This window comes from Martes martes, assembly GCF_963455335.1.
Source record: "Martes martes genome assembly, chromosome: X".
NCBI classification, from domain to species: Eukaryota; Metazoa; Chordata; class Mammalia; order Carnivora; family Mustelidae; genus Martes; species Martes martes.
In genome coordinates, this window is record NC_137897.1 from 36,497,100 (window position 1) to 36,514,136 (window position 17,037).

At 40.0% G+C, this 17,037-nt stretch overlaps 1 pseudogene across 1 annotated transcript; it reads left to right on the plus strand.

Moving 5' to 3' along the window:
- Positions 1-5,922: 5,922 nt before the first annotated feature.
- Positions 5,923-14,299, plus strand: LOC308337339 (large ribosomal subunit protein uL23-like; annotated as a pseudogene). The gene is made up of 2 exons: positions 5,923-6,432; positions 14,186-14,299. The product of its transcript is annotated as a large ribosomal subunit protein uL23-like (transcript).
- Positions 14,300-17,037: the final 2,738 nt, after the last annotated feature.

Here is a 17,037-nt window from a genome sequence, read left to right on the forward strand (position 1 = left end):
ACCTCTGCCTGATTTGCTCCTGGGCCTGCATCCTTTTTTTTTTTTTGGCCAACCACTCATCTTCATATCCTGGTGAGGTAAGGTGGCCTTCTGCCCTGACATCCTTGAGATCTACCATCAGTAATTCAAAAGCAAACATTTCATCTGTACCTGCCAATTAATAATGGATTGGGCTTGGTATTTTCATGGCAGGTATTGCTTTTGTATACTGTTTGCTGTCAAGCTCAGTCATGGCTGTGGGAATGCCTACTTTGTGGAACTGAACTGCCTGCTTAAAATTGTTTTATTCAGAAATGAAATTCCTTTCAGCCTGAACAACCAGGTGTAATAATAACAGTTTGCATTTGTGAAGCAGAGAAGTTTCCAGAGCGCCTCCTCTAATACTTCCCATGACAGCAAGGGAAAGATAGGGCCATCCCTGTCCCTCTCTCTTTACAAGGTCCACAATAGTTAAGCAACACAGGAAACCGTGAGTTCTTTCCCCACATCTCCCCCTATTTTTAACTTTCTGACTCTCCTGGTTTTCAACATGGCAGTAGTGTAGTGTACATAATGGGAGTATGGCATGAATTTCTCGCTCATTAAAAAAAACTCATTCTCAAATAGAAAGAACGATTTTGTTAAGTACAAAGTAAAACGAGTTTTCAAGTACAAGAATGGAGTGTATTTAGAAGACAGTTGACAATTTTGAGACATTCTCTATGAAGCATCTTGATTTTAAAAATCGTTCAGAGTAGGGGGTCAGACTTTCTAGAAAGCAAACCTGCGGCTTATTCACCAAAGCTCACGATCTGCCAAATATGACATCTAACCCAGAGTTAGAAATGTCCTCAAGGCAGGCTTTGCAAACTCTGACCGAGAACTGAGGGTAGTTGATACAGGACTTGTAACCCAAAACCCCATAGAATGTTATTTTGGAGCCTGCAGAGAGCAGAGCTATTTGACCTCCTGGCATTCATTTCTTAGAGACTGAGAATAAAAAATTCTGAGTGGGTTTGACTAATGGAATGATGGACAGAACAATGAAAACAGATTCTTGCTTGAAGACAGGGAAACTGCTAAAATATAAAAGTACCCATAAGCTGGGATAGATTCTTGCTGAGGCTTGACCTTCAACCAGATCTCCTCAGGTGCCTGTCTTGATGGGACTACTTAAGGAACATCTTCAGTTTTAGTATTTAAGGCAATAGCTACCTCGGGCCCTCTGACTGCATCCCTCAGATACTAATGATCATCAGATATATCAAACATCTAACGATATATCAGAAAAAAAAAAACACTCCCTCATAGGTATATGTTGGTTTTATTTTTTTATTTTTTTAAAAGATTTTATTTATTTATTTGACAGACAGAGATCACAAGTAGGCAGAGCGGCAAGTTGGGGGGGGGGGTAGGGGAAGCAGGCTCCCTGCTGAGCAGAGAGCCCAATGTGGGGCTTGATCCCAGGACCCTGAGATCATGACCTGAGCCGAAGGCAGAGGCTTAACCCACGGAGCCACCCAGGGGCCCCCACATTGGTTTTAAAATACAAACTGATTTACAAACTTTACAGGATAAACAATACCTATTGAGAATTGAAATTTAAAAAAAAAAAAACAACTTCGTATTTGTTGAATGAATGGCTAGCTTAGTATTACTTTTGATGGATCAAACCCCAAAGTGCTCTGATCCTGGTCTCCTTTCTATTGGTTAATCAATAGGAATCTTGCCCTGAGGTATAGTTTCCTTCTACAATTACCCTCCAGACTGAAAGGGTGAAAGGAACTGGTGAAGTTTTAGAACTCGGGAAACACTGGAGCTAGGGAGCTCTGAGGATCCCAGCAACAAGAACGTATCCCAGCTCTAGCTTAATTAAAACTCAGCTCTGCACACCTCCCATCCTTGTGTCACTGGTCTCAAGCTGCAAATCCCAGGACAGCCCGATTCACCCAGCTTGGCCTATGAGTGTATCCCTAGGGTGGGGGCACCTGAACCAGCACCACATAAAATCCCACCAACCCCATGATTCATGGGTTGGGGGGAGAGCTGTTTCAAAGGAAAAGTAAGGTGGTGCTATTACCAAAAGAAAATGGAAACGGGGCCTCAGCACAAATTAGAAAAAGGTGCTCTCTTAGGTGGATATAGTAGGGAAAGAGACTTTTCTCCATCCTAGAGGTAGGGATTTCAACCCCCACTGAGCCTTTTAGGGGTCTCCAACTTGCAACGCACAAATGGCACAGATGTAGACAATGGCCATAAGAGAAATAAGGACATCAGTAGTCACTACTTATGGACATTCCATCAAAGTAACTTTAGTCAAGTCACCTGATGCTCCCTAAGTACTAGTTGTCTCAATTATGGCCTTGCTCATTCACAGAATCTACTCAATTTTCTAGTCATTCGCACAAAACATTTTTCTATGTATCTTTTTCTACTTTGGTCAAACACATTTTTCCCTTTCATCTTTGAAAACATCTGGGTATCCAAATCACCATGACGCTCATACTTCTGGACGTTAACTCAGATTTTGTGGCTTTCTCCTGGAGCGAGGATCATCAAAATGTGTATTTCTGGATGACAAAGCAGAGTTTCTCACCACAGTTTAATTCTGGAGCCTGCTTCTCAGTCACACTGTCCCATGCGACCATTTTGACCAGGTAGCCTAAGTATCACTGACCAAAGATGGACAAATGGGGTGGGAGGGGGCAGAAGGAGGACTTGTAAAGCCATTCTTCACTCTTAATACAGTGGTCCCTGCCCTTGTGCCCAGTTGCACTGACAGAGCTACAAAACATGGGTGGATGATTTAATGTTCCCGAACCTTCGTTTCCCAGATCTATGTAATGCATATAATAAATACTGCCCATCCAAAGAAGATTGTGATCAACATTCAATGAGCTCACATAAGTGGGCCTGGGGGCTCTCTAATGAAAGTCACGGGCTTCCTCCTTCAACTCCTGCCTGTGTGCTGGAAATTAAATGTCCTTTCTACAGTTCCTTCTGTCTACACCATGTAGAATGTTTTCTCTTATTAAGGATTTGTTGCAATCCAATGCCACAATTCCACTTGCTCTCACTAGAACAGTGGAAGCTCTAATAGTTTTTTCAAGGAGAACACAAAAGAGCAAAGATACCTCATAAAGTTTACATACCCAAAGAAGGTACCACTCAGCCAGGATACAGGTTTCCCCAATGCTACATTTTCTGTCCCAGTGTTATACACTCAACTGGTGCCAGGAATCTGAGTTTCAAAGCATAGCTACAGAATGGAATAGGAGGTGACAGATGACAGAGGATCCTGAAATGTTTGAGATTCAAATTTTCTATAAATTTTCTTTAGCTTTCTCAATGTTGGAAATCTCTAAAGGACAAGCCTACATTTGCTCATCTGGTTTTCAGCTGTGATCTCACCACTTACTTTCTGAGGGATCTTGCTGTCCCCACTCTGAACACATTTCCTCACAGGTAAAGAGTTAATGGTTTCAGGTGGCATGTTCATCAAGTGGTTTGAGAATAAAATGAAATAATATGCGAATTACATACATAGATATGTAGATTAGACACAGATTAGATATTTTAGAAGAGTCAGTTTAATTAGTTATTTAATTTCTTCTGCAAATATTTATTAAGCACTTGTTACATACCAATATAGTGCTAGGGAAACTAAATGAAGAAAATTTGTCTCCCACAAATGAGAAGAAGTTTCAGGGTACCTTGGTGGCTCAGTCAGTTAAGTGACTGCCTTTGGTTCAGGTCATGATCCCAGGGTCTGGGACCGAGCCCCGAATCAGGCTCCCTGCTCAACAGGGAGCCTGCTTCTCCCTCTCCCTCTGCCTGTCACTCCCCCTGCTTGTGTGCATGCTCTCTCTCTCTTTATCTGTTAAATAAAAAAAAACTTTAAAAAAGAGAGAGAGAAGAAGTTTCAAGTCTAGCAAAAGAAATAGATGTGTGAGCAAAGAAACAAAAATGCAGTGCTCTATGGGTCCAAAGGACAGGCTGAATAGCTGTAAGGAATGTCCAGGCAGATATTTCAGAAAATCTGAACTTTGAAATGGCCTTGAATTTTGTTGTCACCATGCTGAGGGGAGGAAAGAATTCAAGGTTGAGACAGCACTATATGTCAAATTACGTTGGCATGAGGAGAACATGAGTGATGACAAAATGAAGGGAATTGTTGTAGCAATGTAGAAGGCAGGACTGATGGGTACCTTAGGCTGGGTTCCCTGAAAGTAAATCCTAGGAGGAGAATCAGTGCTTGAGAAATTTATTAAGTACGTGTTCCAGGAAAAGGCAGCAAGGCAGAGGTGGAATAAAGGCAGAGAAAGCAAATCAGGCAAGCAGTAGCTTGAGTTCAGCCAAGGTGTCACACAGGATGGCTTCAGTCTGGCTCTGCAGGGGAGTTTTAGAAAATGAGTCATCCCTCGGAACTGTCTGATGCAAAGGAAGAGAAACAGACTTCCACACTTCTGTACATACCAGTCCATTGACTGAAGATAACACCAGGGTGTGTAAAATCTCCAATTTGTCTAGCTATTTCTGCAGGACAAGCAGCTTTACTAGCCTGAGAGAGCAGAGTTAAGGGAGCAAGCTTTTAGACATACACACGCGCGCGCGCACACGCACACACACACAATACACCAAAGGTGGAAGAGTGTCAAGAAATGGTACAAGGCCCCAAAGAAGATAAAGGCTGATGCTGTGGGTCTCTGCTATCACTGGGGTTGATAAAAAATAATCCAAGAGCTGGGTGGCTCAGTCAGTTAAATATCCGTCTTCTGCTAAAATCATGATCTCAGGGTCGTGGACTCAAGCCCCACATCAGGCTCCCCGCTTAGCAAGGAGTCTGCTTCTCCCTCATCCTCTTTCCCAGCCAGTGCATTCTTTCTCTCTCTCTCTCTCAAATAAATAAATAAAATCCTAAAAAAAAAAAAAAATCCAAGCTAGATTACAGATGAACCTATAAACCAAGCCCCTTCAAAATGTTTTTCTTCCTGTGCCTGCCAAAGTGATTTTTTACAATAACAAGAGTACCTCCTCAGACACTTTCACTTGACACTGTTTTTGAATTGAGACGATATCTAAAATAGGCAAGCATTACTCTAATACCAAGCCAGACAAAGACATTACAGAAAAGGGAAAATGTACACCAATATCTTTCATGAATGATGAATGTAAAAATAGTCACCAAAAAGAAAAACCGAATCAGGGACTCTGGCTGGCTCAGTCAGTGGACCATGTGACTCTTGATCTCAAAGTCATGGGCTCAAGTCCCACAACTGGTGTAGAGATTACTTAAAAAAATAAAAACTGAAAAAAAAAACAATGGTACCAAATCAAACTCAGCAATATAAAAATGGATACATCACAACCAATTGTGGTTCATATAGGAATGCAAAGCTGTTTTAGTATTTGAAACTCAATCAATGTAATTCACCACATTAACAGGCTAAATAAGAAAAGACATCTGATTATATAAATACACGTAGAAAATGCATTCAGTAAAATACAACATCAATTCATGATACTACTCTAGCAAACAAGGGGAAACAAGGAACATCCTTAATCTAATACTGAATCTACAACAAAACAAAACAACCAAACAAAAAAACTACACCCAACTTTGTACTTTATATTGAAAGACTAAATGCAATCCCCTTAAAATCAGAAACAAGGCAAGCACGTTCTCTCTCACTACTCATATTCAACAGAATACTAGAAGTCCTAGTTGATGCAAAAAGACAGAAAAGGAAAACAAAAGGCATATAGATTGAAAAGGAGACACTAAAATTACCTTTATTTCAGACAGCATAATTGACAATACAGTAAATCCTAAAGAATCTACACGACAAACCCTCCTATAACTCAGTGAATTTAACAAGGTTGCAGGATCCAGGTTCCATATACATCCACAAATAAAATGTTGGAATTACCCCTTTTACGAAGATGGTGCCAAAAGGTAAGAAGAAAGCCCCCGCCCCTCCCAAAAGCCAAAGCAAAGGCTTTGAAGGACAAGAAAGAGGTGCTGAAAGGCGTCCACAGTCACAAAAAAAAAAAAAAAAAAAAGAAGAAGATCCGCACATCACCTACCTTCTGATGACCCAAGACTCTGCATCTCCAAAGGTATCCCAAATACCCTTGAAAAAGCGACCCCAGGAGAAAAGAGCTTGATCACTATGCCATCATCAAGTTCCCCCGACTACTGAGTCAGCCGTGAAGAAAATAGAAGACAACAACACACTTGTGTTCACTGTGTATGTCAAGGCCAACTAGCAGCAGATCAAACAGGCTGTGAAGAAGCCCTATAACATTGATGTAGCCAAGGTCAACACCTTGATCAGGCCTGATGAAGAGAACAAGGCATATGTTTGACTGGCCCCTGACTATGATGCTTTGGATGTTGCCAACAAAACTGGGATCATCAAAACTGAGTCCAACTGGCTAAATCTAAATACAGTTTTTTTTCATCATAAAAAAATGTTGGAATTAAAATTACACACCATTTGTAATATTTTAAAATGAAATGCTTAAGGACTGTAATAGACTTTCCGATGTGTCAACCTGCTTAGGCTACAGTTCCCAGAGATTCCATCTATTTGTTGCTATGAAACCATTTTAAAGGTTTAAAGTCCATAGTCAGTTGATTTTAGGTAAGGGAGATTATCTGGGATAATCTGGATGGCACTGATTTAATTGGTAGAAAAAGCATTATGAGCCAGGCTAAGGCTTCAGAGAGAGACAGAGGAAGAGGAGGAAGGAGAAGAAAGAAATTCTACTTGTGAACAACAGTTTCCACACATGTATGTGGAATTTCATACTGCTGGTGATCTTCTCTTCCTGAGCAGCCCTCACAACCATAAGAGCCATTACACTATAATAAATCTCAGTAGATAAATAGATGGATCCCTCCTGCTAATCCTGTTTCATGGTTAAACACTGACTAATACAGGTATAAACCTAGCAAAATATATTCTACAGGATCTGTATGTTGAAAACTAAAAAAAACTGAGACGAATCAAAGAAAATCTAAATAAATGGAGAAATACACAGATCATGAATTGGAAAACCCAATATTGTAAAGATATCAATTCTCCCTAATTTGATCTATAAATCCAACACAATCTTCATCAAAATACAGAAAGCATTTTTTAGACACCAAAAAGGTGATTCTAACATTTATATGAAAAGAAAAAGGAACTAGAATAGTCCCCCCAAAACTGAAAAATAACAAAGTGAGAGGACACCCATTACCAGATTTATTTTTTTTCCATTACCAGATTTTAAGACTTACTATAAAGTTACAGTAATCTTGAAAGTGTGGTACTGGCAAAAAAAGATAAACACAGAGATCAGTGGAACACCCCAGAAATAAGCCCACATAAATATAGTATTTGACCAAGATTCAAAAGCAATTCAATCAAGAAAGTATAGACTTTTCAACAAATGGTGCTGGAACAACTGGATGTCCATATCCGAAAATACAAACCACAACACATACCTCACACTATATGCCAAATTTTCATCAAAATGGACCACAGAACTAAATGTAAAACTATAAAATTTCTAGAAGAAAACAGAAAACCTGTGTGACCTTGGGTTTACCAATAAATTCTTAGATACAAGACCAAAAGCCACTATGTATGAAAAAAAAATTAATAAATGAGACTTCAACTAATTAAAATTGTACTTTTTGAAAGACACCATCAAGAAAATTAGAAAATGAAGCAAGATACAGATTGGGAGAAAATACTTGGAAATCATCTATCTGATAAAGGACCGCTCCCAGACACAAAAAGAATTCTTAAAATTTAACCATAAGAAAACAAACCACCTCATTAAATGAAAACAACGATTTGAAAAGATACTTCATCAAAGAAGATTTAAGTATGACAAGTAAACCTATTTGTCATTTGTTATTACAGAAATGACCATTAAAATAATGACATTACTTTACAACTATTAGAATGGCTAGAAAAACCTGACCATGAAAGTGCTGGCAAAGATGAAAAGCAACAAGCCCTCATATTCATTGCTGGTGGGAAATCAAATAGTACAATCACTTTGGAAGACAGATTATCACTTGCGTATAAAGTCATACACAGATCTGCAGTATGATCCTGCAACTGCACTCCTAGATATTGCCAAATGAATTCAAAATTTATGTTCAAACAAAACCCCACATATAACATATACAGAAGCTTCCATAATCTCTAAAACCTGCAAGCTACTTAAGACAATGGACAGGCAAACTGCAGTACATCCATCCATACAATGGAATACTAATCATTGATGAAAAGGAAGGAATTGACTCACACAATGACACGGATGTCATAAATACAATCTGTTAAGTGAAAGAACCCAGACCCAAAAGAATACATACTGTATAATTATATTTATAGGACATTCTGGAGAAAGTAAAACTATATAAATGAAAAACAGATTGGGGCGCCTGGGTAGCTCAGTTGGTTAAGTGTCCCAACTCTTGGTTTTGGTTCAGATCATCATCTCAGGGTCTTGAGATCGAGCCCTGCGCTGGACTCCATGCTCAGCGGGGAGTCTGATTGTTTCCCTCTCCCTCTGTTCTCCCCCACCCCACTCACGCTCTCTCTGTAAAATAAGTAATGCTTTAAAAAATGAAAAACAGAACAACAGTCGCAAGAAAACGGGGAATATTTGACTACAAAGGAGGTGCACAGAATTTTCAGTGTGATGAAACCATTCTGTATGGTACTACTAGGCTGGTGGATATATGTGACTCTGTTCATGTGTCAAAACCCTAAGTATATCACCAAGACTGAATTTTTAAGTATGCAAATTAAAGAAATCAACCAGAATACTAATGGAAGTCCAGATGGAATTCAGATTATGACAAATTATTCTACCTGTACCATACATTTATTATACCATCTCAGTGAAAAGCGTAGGGAAAAGAAGACCTGAGTAACATTAGAAAATAGTGTTTCAACTGGAAAAACCCAAGGCTAAAGATAAAAAGACTGTACATATACAGTGTGATCTTGCAGGTAAATTTGTTTCTCAAAGGTATGGGTTAAGAAGAATGAGATTTTTATGTATATACTATGACTGAATTATAGAAGTCAATAAATTATAGACAATGGAGTCATATTACTCACCAAATAGAGAAAAAAGTTAAAAATAAGCTAAGAAAAGACTAGAACAAATCCTTTGGTACTGTGGTAGAGTTCGAGACATGAGTATGAATTCATATATATATATATATATACACACATATACACACACACACACACACACAAGTGGACAGAGAAATAATTTTATGTGTGAATACACTGGTTAATATACATACATATATTTGCTAGTTCATTCTCCTGGGAGGGCCTAGAAGTAGTGATAACCCCATAGCAATGAGGCACAGTTGGTAAATGCCTGGATTTTGATTTTTTTAAATACTATTCCTTAATAAAAGAAACCAGGACTCCTTACAGAAATATCCTGGGACTGGGGCAGGAAATAGACAGGCTGAGCCGAAAGCATTTTGTATTGATAGAAAGAAAGGAAGTTCTCAAAGGAACGAAAGGATGGGGTGTGTTTCCGGGCAACAAGAGCCAAGCTGAAAGAGTTCCCAAAGGCCAAAGCTCGACCAACAGTTCGACCAATAAAACCAATAAAATAATACTGTATTCAAACCCAATTATAAAATAAATATTGTGGAAATAAATGGAAATCAACCAACTAAGAACAATCAAAGGCAGCTGATTCAGAGCTTGCCTGTACCAAGGGAGGCCAAAGTCGCTTGGACTTGGGTTTGTGCACTAGTGTTTGGGCATATACTCAAAAGCAGGCAGAGAGGTAGGAAAGCTTTATATGGAAAAAGAGGAAGGCTTCAGGTGTATTCTGATTGGAGGTGGGCTAACAAGAAGTGGGTCATCTTTTGTGACTGGCTAGAAATTCATGTTTGGATTTCTCTGGTTGGTTCTAAGTTAGAAGTAGGGACACAAAATAGGGAAGCTCTCAGTTATTAATCAAGTTCTGGCCATTTGGGGCTGATTGTTGAAGATGTTGTTATTTAGCTTCCTGAATTCTTGTGGGAAATAACAATCTGACTTCCTACAAGCCTGACTTATAGACAGGAGGCTGGCTTTCTGGGCTAGTTATTATACATAATGGGTTAGTCTCCCAGAATCATTGCTATAGGTTGTGGGTTGGAGTTTGTTTATTTTTTATTCATATATAAAGTCTGGCCATTGTCTATTTGTGCATTAAGCCTCTCAATATACATGAGTCCAAAATATAAAAATAAATGATTGAATAAATATGAGGCAGAAAGTCAGATCTTCCTCACGGAACACTTGGAGATGGTCTCACCCCCACGAAGTGGACCCATCCTTGAGTATAGACTGGACTCAGTGACTTCCTTCTAACAAATATGTATTCAGAAATGGAACACAGTAACATCATGGTGGACAAACTTGGCAAGCACTACTTTGTCTGCATGACTGAAGATAACATTACCAGCAATAAGTTATGTTGATTCCCTGTACCCTTGATATGATGTTCACAGAAGGGTACTTTACTTCTGTGGTCTTCTTCTCCAAAACCCATAACCCCAATCTAATCGTAAGAAACACCCAAATTAATGGACATTGTATAAAATACCTGACTGATACTCTTCAAATTTATCAAGACCATTAAAGCAAAAAAAACAAAACGTAAAAAATGACGAAGGACTTACCATAGATCAGAGTAGATTAAGTAGATACACTGACTAAATGTAACACAGTAACATAGATGGGATCCTGGAAAGGAAAAAAAGACATTAGAACTTTTTTTTAAAAGATTTTATTTATTTATTTGACAGAGAGATAAAGAGAGACAGAGAGCACAAGAGGGGGAAATGACAGAGGGAGAGGGAGGAACAGGCTCCCCACTGAGCTGGGAGCCCATATGGGGCTCAATCTCAGGCCCCTGGGATCATGACCTGAGCCAACGGCAGACGGTTAACCCACTGAGCCACCCAGGCACCCCAACACATTAGATCTTTAAAAAGAAAAAGAAAGAGGGGAGCCTGGGTGGCTCAGTCACTTAAACACCCGACTCTTGATTTCAGCTTAGGTCATGATCTCAGGGTCACATGACTGAGACCCACATCAGGTTCTGTGTTGGGCATGGAGCCCACATGAGATTCTCTCTCTCCCTCTCCCTCTGCCCCACCCCACTTCCCCCACCCCACCACCTGCTCAAGGGGCACATGCATGCTTTCTCTCTCTAACAAGAAAGAAGAGGAAGAGGAAAAAGCAGAAGAGGAAGAAAGAGAAGGAGAAGAAAGAAAAGGAAGACAAGAAAAAGACTAAGATAATCTGAATGAAGTATAGAATTTAGTCATTATTTCTGTTAATGTTAAATTTTTAGTTGTGACAAATGTATCATGGTTACGTAAATGTTAACATTTGCAGAAACTAGGTGAAGGGCAAAAAGAAACTGTGCTATCTTTGCATCTTTTCTGTAAATCTGAAAGTATTTCAGAATAAAAAGTTTATTTAAGAAAAATAATATGTGTCTCTCTGGGTACGTTTTCAGTTGACATTTAAACTTTTCCATCAGAAGTTTAAATATTTGCCAAAGATATAATTTTCAACATATTGTAAATATTGTGACATTAAATTAAAACTAGCACTATCACTCTTTTCCATGTATTCAAAGGACTATAAATACCAAGCAATTTGAACCATGATCTTCAATTTAAAAAATAAATGAACAAGCTCTTCCCGTCAGAAATATTATTTTTTTAAATTTTTATTATTTATTTATTTGACAGACAGAGATCACAAGGAGGCAGAGAGGCAGGCACAGAGAGAGGAAGGGAAGCAGGCTCCCTGCCACGCAGAGAGCCCGACGTGGGGCTCGATCCCAGGACTCTGGGATCATGACCTCAGCTGATGGCAGAGGCTTTAACCCACTGAGCCACCCAGGTGCCCCTGAAATATTAAATTACTGCTTATTCTCTCTTGAACTCTTATTTCCAAATTACTTCTTCTTAATTTAATCCTATTGAGATACATTTTGATGCTTTTAAGGCTCATTGATTACCCTAACATCCCTCTCTGCAATAACAATGTGTATATAAACTAAAACTTTAATATTTAAAATTACCCATGACCTTAAGGCTTAAGTGTTCATTATATTTAGACTTTGATCCAGAAGACATTTTTTATGAGTAATATGTGTTTGATCAAAATAGACTATATTACATGCATCTGAAAATTATCAAACCTAAAAAAGCAGTTATTTATTGAAAAGATGTAACTCAATGAAAACGAGAGAAGTTTATTTTTGCTTTACGAGAACTTGACTCCAACATTTGGACTTAATATTAACCAGGAAGGTTAACACCCATGGAAAAGATTCGTAACAGGATTCTGACTGAATGAGAAGTATGCCTCTCTTTTGTAATATAGAAGAACGGAGATTGTGGAATAAAAGGAGAGTGTGGAAATTGAACGTGATCCCAAATGCACAGAAAATGTAGAAAAGAGTAAATATGGACTTTGGGGGGGTGCTTGGGTGGCTCAGTCAGCTGAGCATCTGACTCTTCATTTTGGCTCAGGTCATGATCTCAGGGACCTGGGATCAAGCCCAGAGATGGGCTCTGCACTCAGTAGAGAGTCTGCTTAAAGATTCTCTCCCTCTGCCCCTTCTGCCCCTGCGTCTTCTCTCTCTCTCTCTCTCATAAAAATAAATAAATCTTTTTAAAAATATGGAAGTTTAGGATTTATTAAGTGATCCCCTTAAGACCTCTTAAGGCCTGTGTGACCCTTGGAAAGACCACACCTCTCCCTGGGGGTACAAATTCCCCAGTTTGAAAGCGACCCTCTTGAGAAAACTCAAAGGCATGAAGTTTACGCTATGGCCAGAGGAGAATAATTAGTGCTATTGAGCAAAAAGGATTTTGTGCTTTAGAGACAGAAGCCAGGCCATTATTCCTTGCATGCATGAAAGGAAAAAGGAACTGGAGCAATAGCTGAGTTGGTACCCTATAGAAATCTTACAAGAGTCCCTAAGAGTAAGCACCAGGCCTCTTCCAAGACACATTCTAATTACCAGACAATGAAACCCATTAAGTGGTCATCATCTCCCCAAAGAGCCACGTCCCCTGGGATTTCAGTTCTCTACACATCAGGTTGTCTTTCCAACAAGTTGAACCTATTCCAACTGAACAGAGCATATTCTAGAGCCACAGTCCCTGTGACTACAAGCAGGGCATGCTGAGTTCAAAGCCCCTTTTTGTCTCTATGAATCCAGATGGACATATTTTTCCTTAGCACTTTCCACACTCTAGTTGAGTCCCCATTTAAAGAAACCCTCTGCAGATCGAATCCTGCTTAAATGAATGCAAGAACAAAACCGAGGTCCCTGCAGAGGGGGGCCCTTTGCATCCCAGCACACAGTCTGGATCAGTATCCTATTGCTGCCACGAGAAAGCTCGTATTTCACAGATTCTCCCATCTGTGAAATTTTCTCATTTAGCAGAAAGCTGATTACATAACTGGGTATCTTTTGGAAGGGCTATTTATGTAGTGGTCAAATTTAGATACCTAGAAAATAATAACTATTTAAAATAAACCATTCCTGGGGCACCTGGGTGGCTCAGTTGGTTAAGCATCTGCCTTCGGTTCAGGTCCTGATCCTAGAAGCCTGAGATCCAGCCCAAAGATAGGATCCCTGCTCAGCAGGAAGTCTGCTTGTCCCTCTGACCCCCCACCCCCACTCTTGCTTTAGTGCACTCATGTGCTCACTCCCTCAAATAAGTAAAACTGTAAAAAATAAAATAAACCACTCCTTTCAAAATATTGTTCTGATTGTGGCTAGGTAAGAAGGCATTTTCTCTTGGTAATACCAAAAACGTGTTTCTGAATGTCTGACTGCCCCCCTTAAAGGAAAATAATGTCACAGGGGTAAAAGGATTATCCTGATTGTTACTATACAATCCAAACCCTGGAAGGCCTTCTAAGTGCTGACAATGACTCACTCCTTGACCAAACTTGAGTCAGGCTCCTGCAAGTGCTCTTTCTACACTAGCCCTCATCTTTGGCCTGAAATCAGTATCCTAGAAGGGGATTATGGCTTATTACTGCAAAATACGCCACTTCAGCATAAGGATTCTTTTTGGCTGAAGGCAACTGAAAAATACCAGATGCAGGAAAAGTTCTCCACCCTCCCTTTCTGCTTAAAGGCAAGGCATAAATTTCCCTTTGTGAAGCTGTCCCCCTCTCCCAATCCCATACCAGGAAGTGGAGAACCACTCTTCATCACCAAAGACACGCTTATCAACTCAGAGGCTACATGAGATTGAGTCTGCCTAATGAACCTTGTGAAAATAACCCCTATCTTCCATTGGTTTGCCCAATTTATTTCCCTTCCTGCATTCAACACACCTAGAAGCCCAAACCCCTTGTCCTTTGTTCTCCAAATTTTACTGCTCTTTGTTAAAATGGTATATAACCCCCGGGTCTAACCACTTCTTTAGGTCTTCACTTCTTTTTTATGAAGGCCTTCATATGCATACATAATAAAACTTTTCTTGTGGTAATCTGTCTTTTCCAAGACCCCAGTAAGAAAACTGACAAGGCAGAGGAAAGGATTTCTTCTCTTCCCCTACAGCCTACTGTCCTTGATCTGCCAAGCCCAGTTCAGATAGAACCCCACCCAACTGGATGACTAAAGATCCACCACCCTTCTGATCTGTAATCAAGTTCCTCTTAGTAATTCTATTTTTTCTCTCTGTAAAATAAATAAATAAAATATTTTTTTAAAAAAGAATTTGGGGAACTAACGCCCTGAAAGATAAAACAGGGGGAAGACTGTGCAAGGATGGTGACTGAGACCTGACAAAGTGTTGGTCAACCCAACAGAGAGCCCATTAGAAAAGCCTCATATTGGATAGAAATGACCAGGTCCTAGTAAGCCCAATCATGTTCCATCTTGGGCTGGGGGCTGTGCAGGAAATGTGCAACCTCTGCTCCAAGGCTGAGGTAGATTCTGAGTGTGCTGCAGGCGAACAGCAAGTTCATTTTTGAAGCAAGACTGGAGTCGTGCAGCTCTGTGACTGCCAAAGAGAATGTGGAATGATCAGGAACATTTCCTAAGTGGCAAACTGCCCTGAAGCACAGCCTTCCTTCCGTCTGGGTACTGGGTATGAGAATGGGTAAAAAGATCACCACAGCTTTTTTAGCCCTTAAAGAAATTAACACGCTGGTGCACCTGGATGGCTCAGTCAGTTAAGTATCTGACTCTTGATTTCAGCTCAGGTCATGATCTCCAGGTTGTGAGATCGAGCCTTGAGTGGGGCTCCACGAGGAGTCTGCCTGAGATTCTCTCTCTCCCTCTGCCTCTCCCCGACTCATGTTCTCCCTCTCTCTCTCTTTAAATAAATAGATATATATTTTTTAAAAAATCTTTAAAAAAAGAAATGAACACAAAGAAAATTGCACCAAACAAAAATGTATGAAGAAGGGCCATCTGTACCCCAATGTTTATAGCAGCAATGGCCACGGTCACCAAACTTGTGGAATGAACCAAGATGCCCTTCAATGGACGAATGGATAAGGAAGATGTGGTCCATATACACTATGGAGTATTATGCCTCCATCAGAAAGGATGAATACCCAACTTCTGTAGCAACATGGACGGGACTGGAAGAGATTATGCTGAGTGAAATAAGTCAAGCAGAGAGAGTCAAGTATCATATGGTTTCACTTATTTGTGGAGCATAACAAATAGCATGGAGGACATAGGGAGATGGAGAGGAGATGGGAGTTGAGGGATATTGGAAGGGGAGGTGAACCATGAGAGACTATGGACTCTGAAAAACAATCTGAGGGTTTTGAACGGCCGGGGGGTGGGAGGTTGGGGGAGCCAGGTGGAGGGTATTAAGGAGGGCACGTATTGCATGGAGCACTGGGTGTGGTGCAAAAACAATGAATTCTGTTATGCTGAAAAGAAATTTTTAAAAAATGTACAACTCAAGAATTTATCACAAAATGAATACCCATGTAACCACAATCAAGATAAATCCCAAAAGCCTTCCATGTGGCCTTCACCCAAATACTGGCCACCTTTCCTCCACAAAGGTAAACACTATTCTGATTATATCATTCTGATTCCCTAGGTAGCACTTTGATTGCTCAAGGAAAAGAGCTAAACCAAACTTCTGTCCAAACTCAGGAAAAATGAATTTAGGTGCTCATTAATACTGGTAATGATGTCTTCAAATATAGGGCTCCCTTTCAGCCTCAAGGTCTTACTAATGGATCACAAAGAAGCTGAAGAGTAGAGAGTAAAGATAAAGCAGTAGAGACCTAAGCAATTCTGAAATCCACCCGAAACTGAAATACCACATGTAGACCCAGATGTTATGTAAACAAAGAATATGAGAGTAGATGATTGATTTCTGATTCACCATTAGGTTTTCAGAAACACTTTTGGAACAGGAGCACCTGGGTGGCTCAGTTGGTTAAGCATCTACCTTCAGCTCAGGTCATGATCTCAGGGTCCTGGGATCAAGTCCTGCATTGGGCTCCCTGCTCCATGGGGAGTCTGCTTCTACCCCTGCCCCCATTCTGCCCCTCCCCCTGTTTGTGCACTCACTCTCACTTAAATAAATAAAATCTTTTAAAAAAAAAGACTTTTGGCACAGATTAAGGTAAACTTATTACCTAGACGATCATCAAGGCCAGGTTGCACCAAGAGAATATAGGCGTACTTTCCCAAAGTGGCAGAGCTCTCCTCCCTCTATTCAGACAATTCTGAAAGTAGCTGGTTCTGAATCCAGAACCAGGACTCAACTCCCAAGTGCTCTATTAATCTTTCTTTTCAAAGGATTTTAAAATAACATATTCCTATAAAATGAAAATTACACAGAGGTGAAAAGGTAAGTTCTTCCCTTAGTTTGCATTCCCCAAAGGCAGATCCTGAGTTAAGCATGTGGACTCAAGTTCTATTATTTGGAAGGTCAAGGAACATAGCGAGGGAGCCAAGAAATGATGCAGAGGGGTGAAGGAAAATAAACAAATGATGTGCTGATGA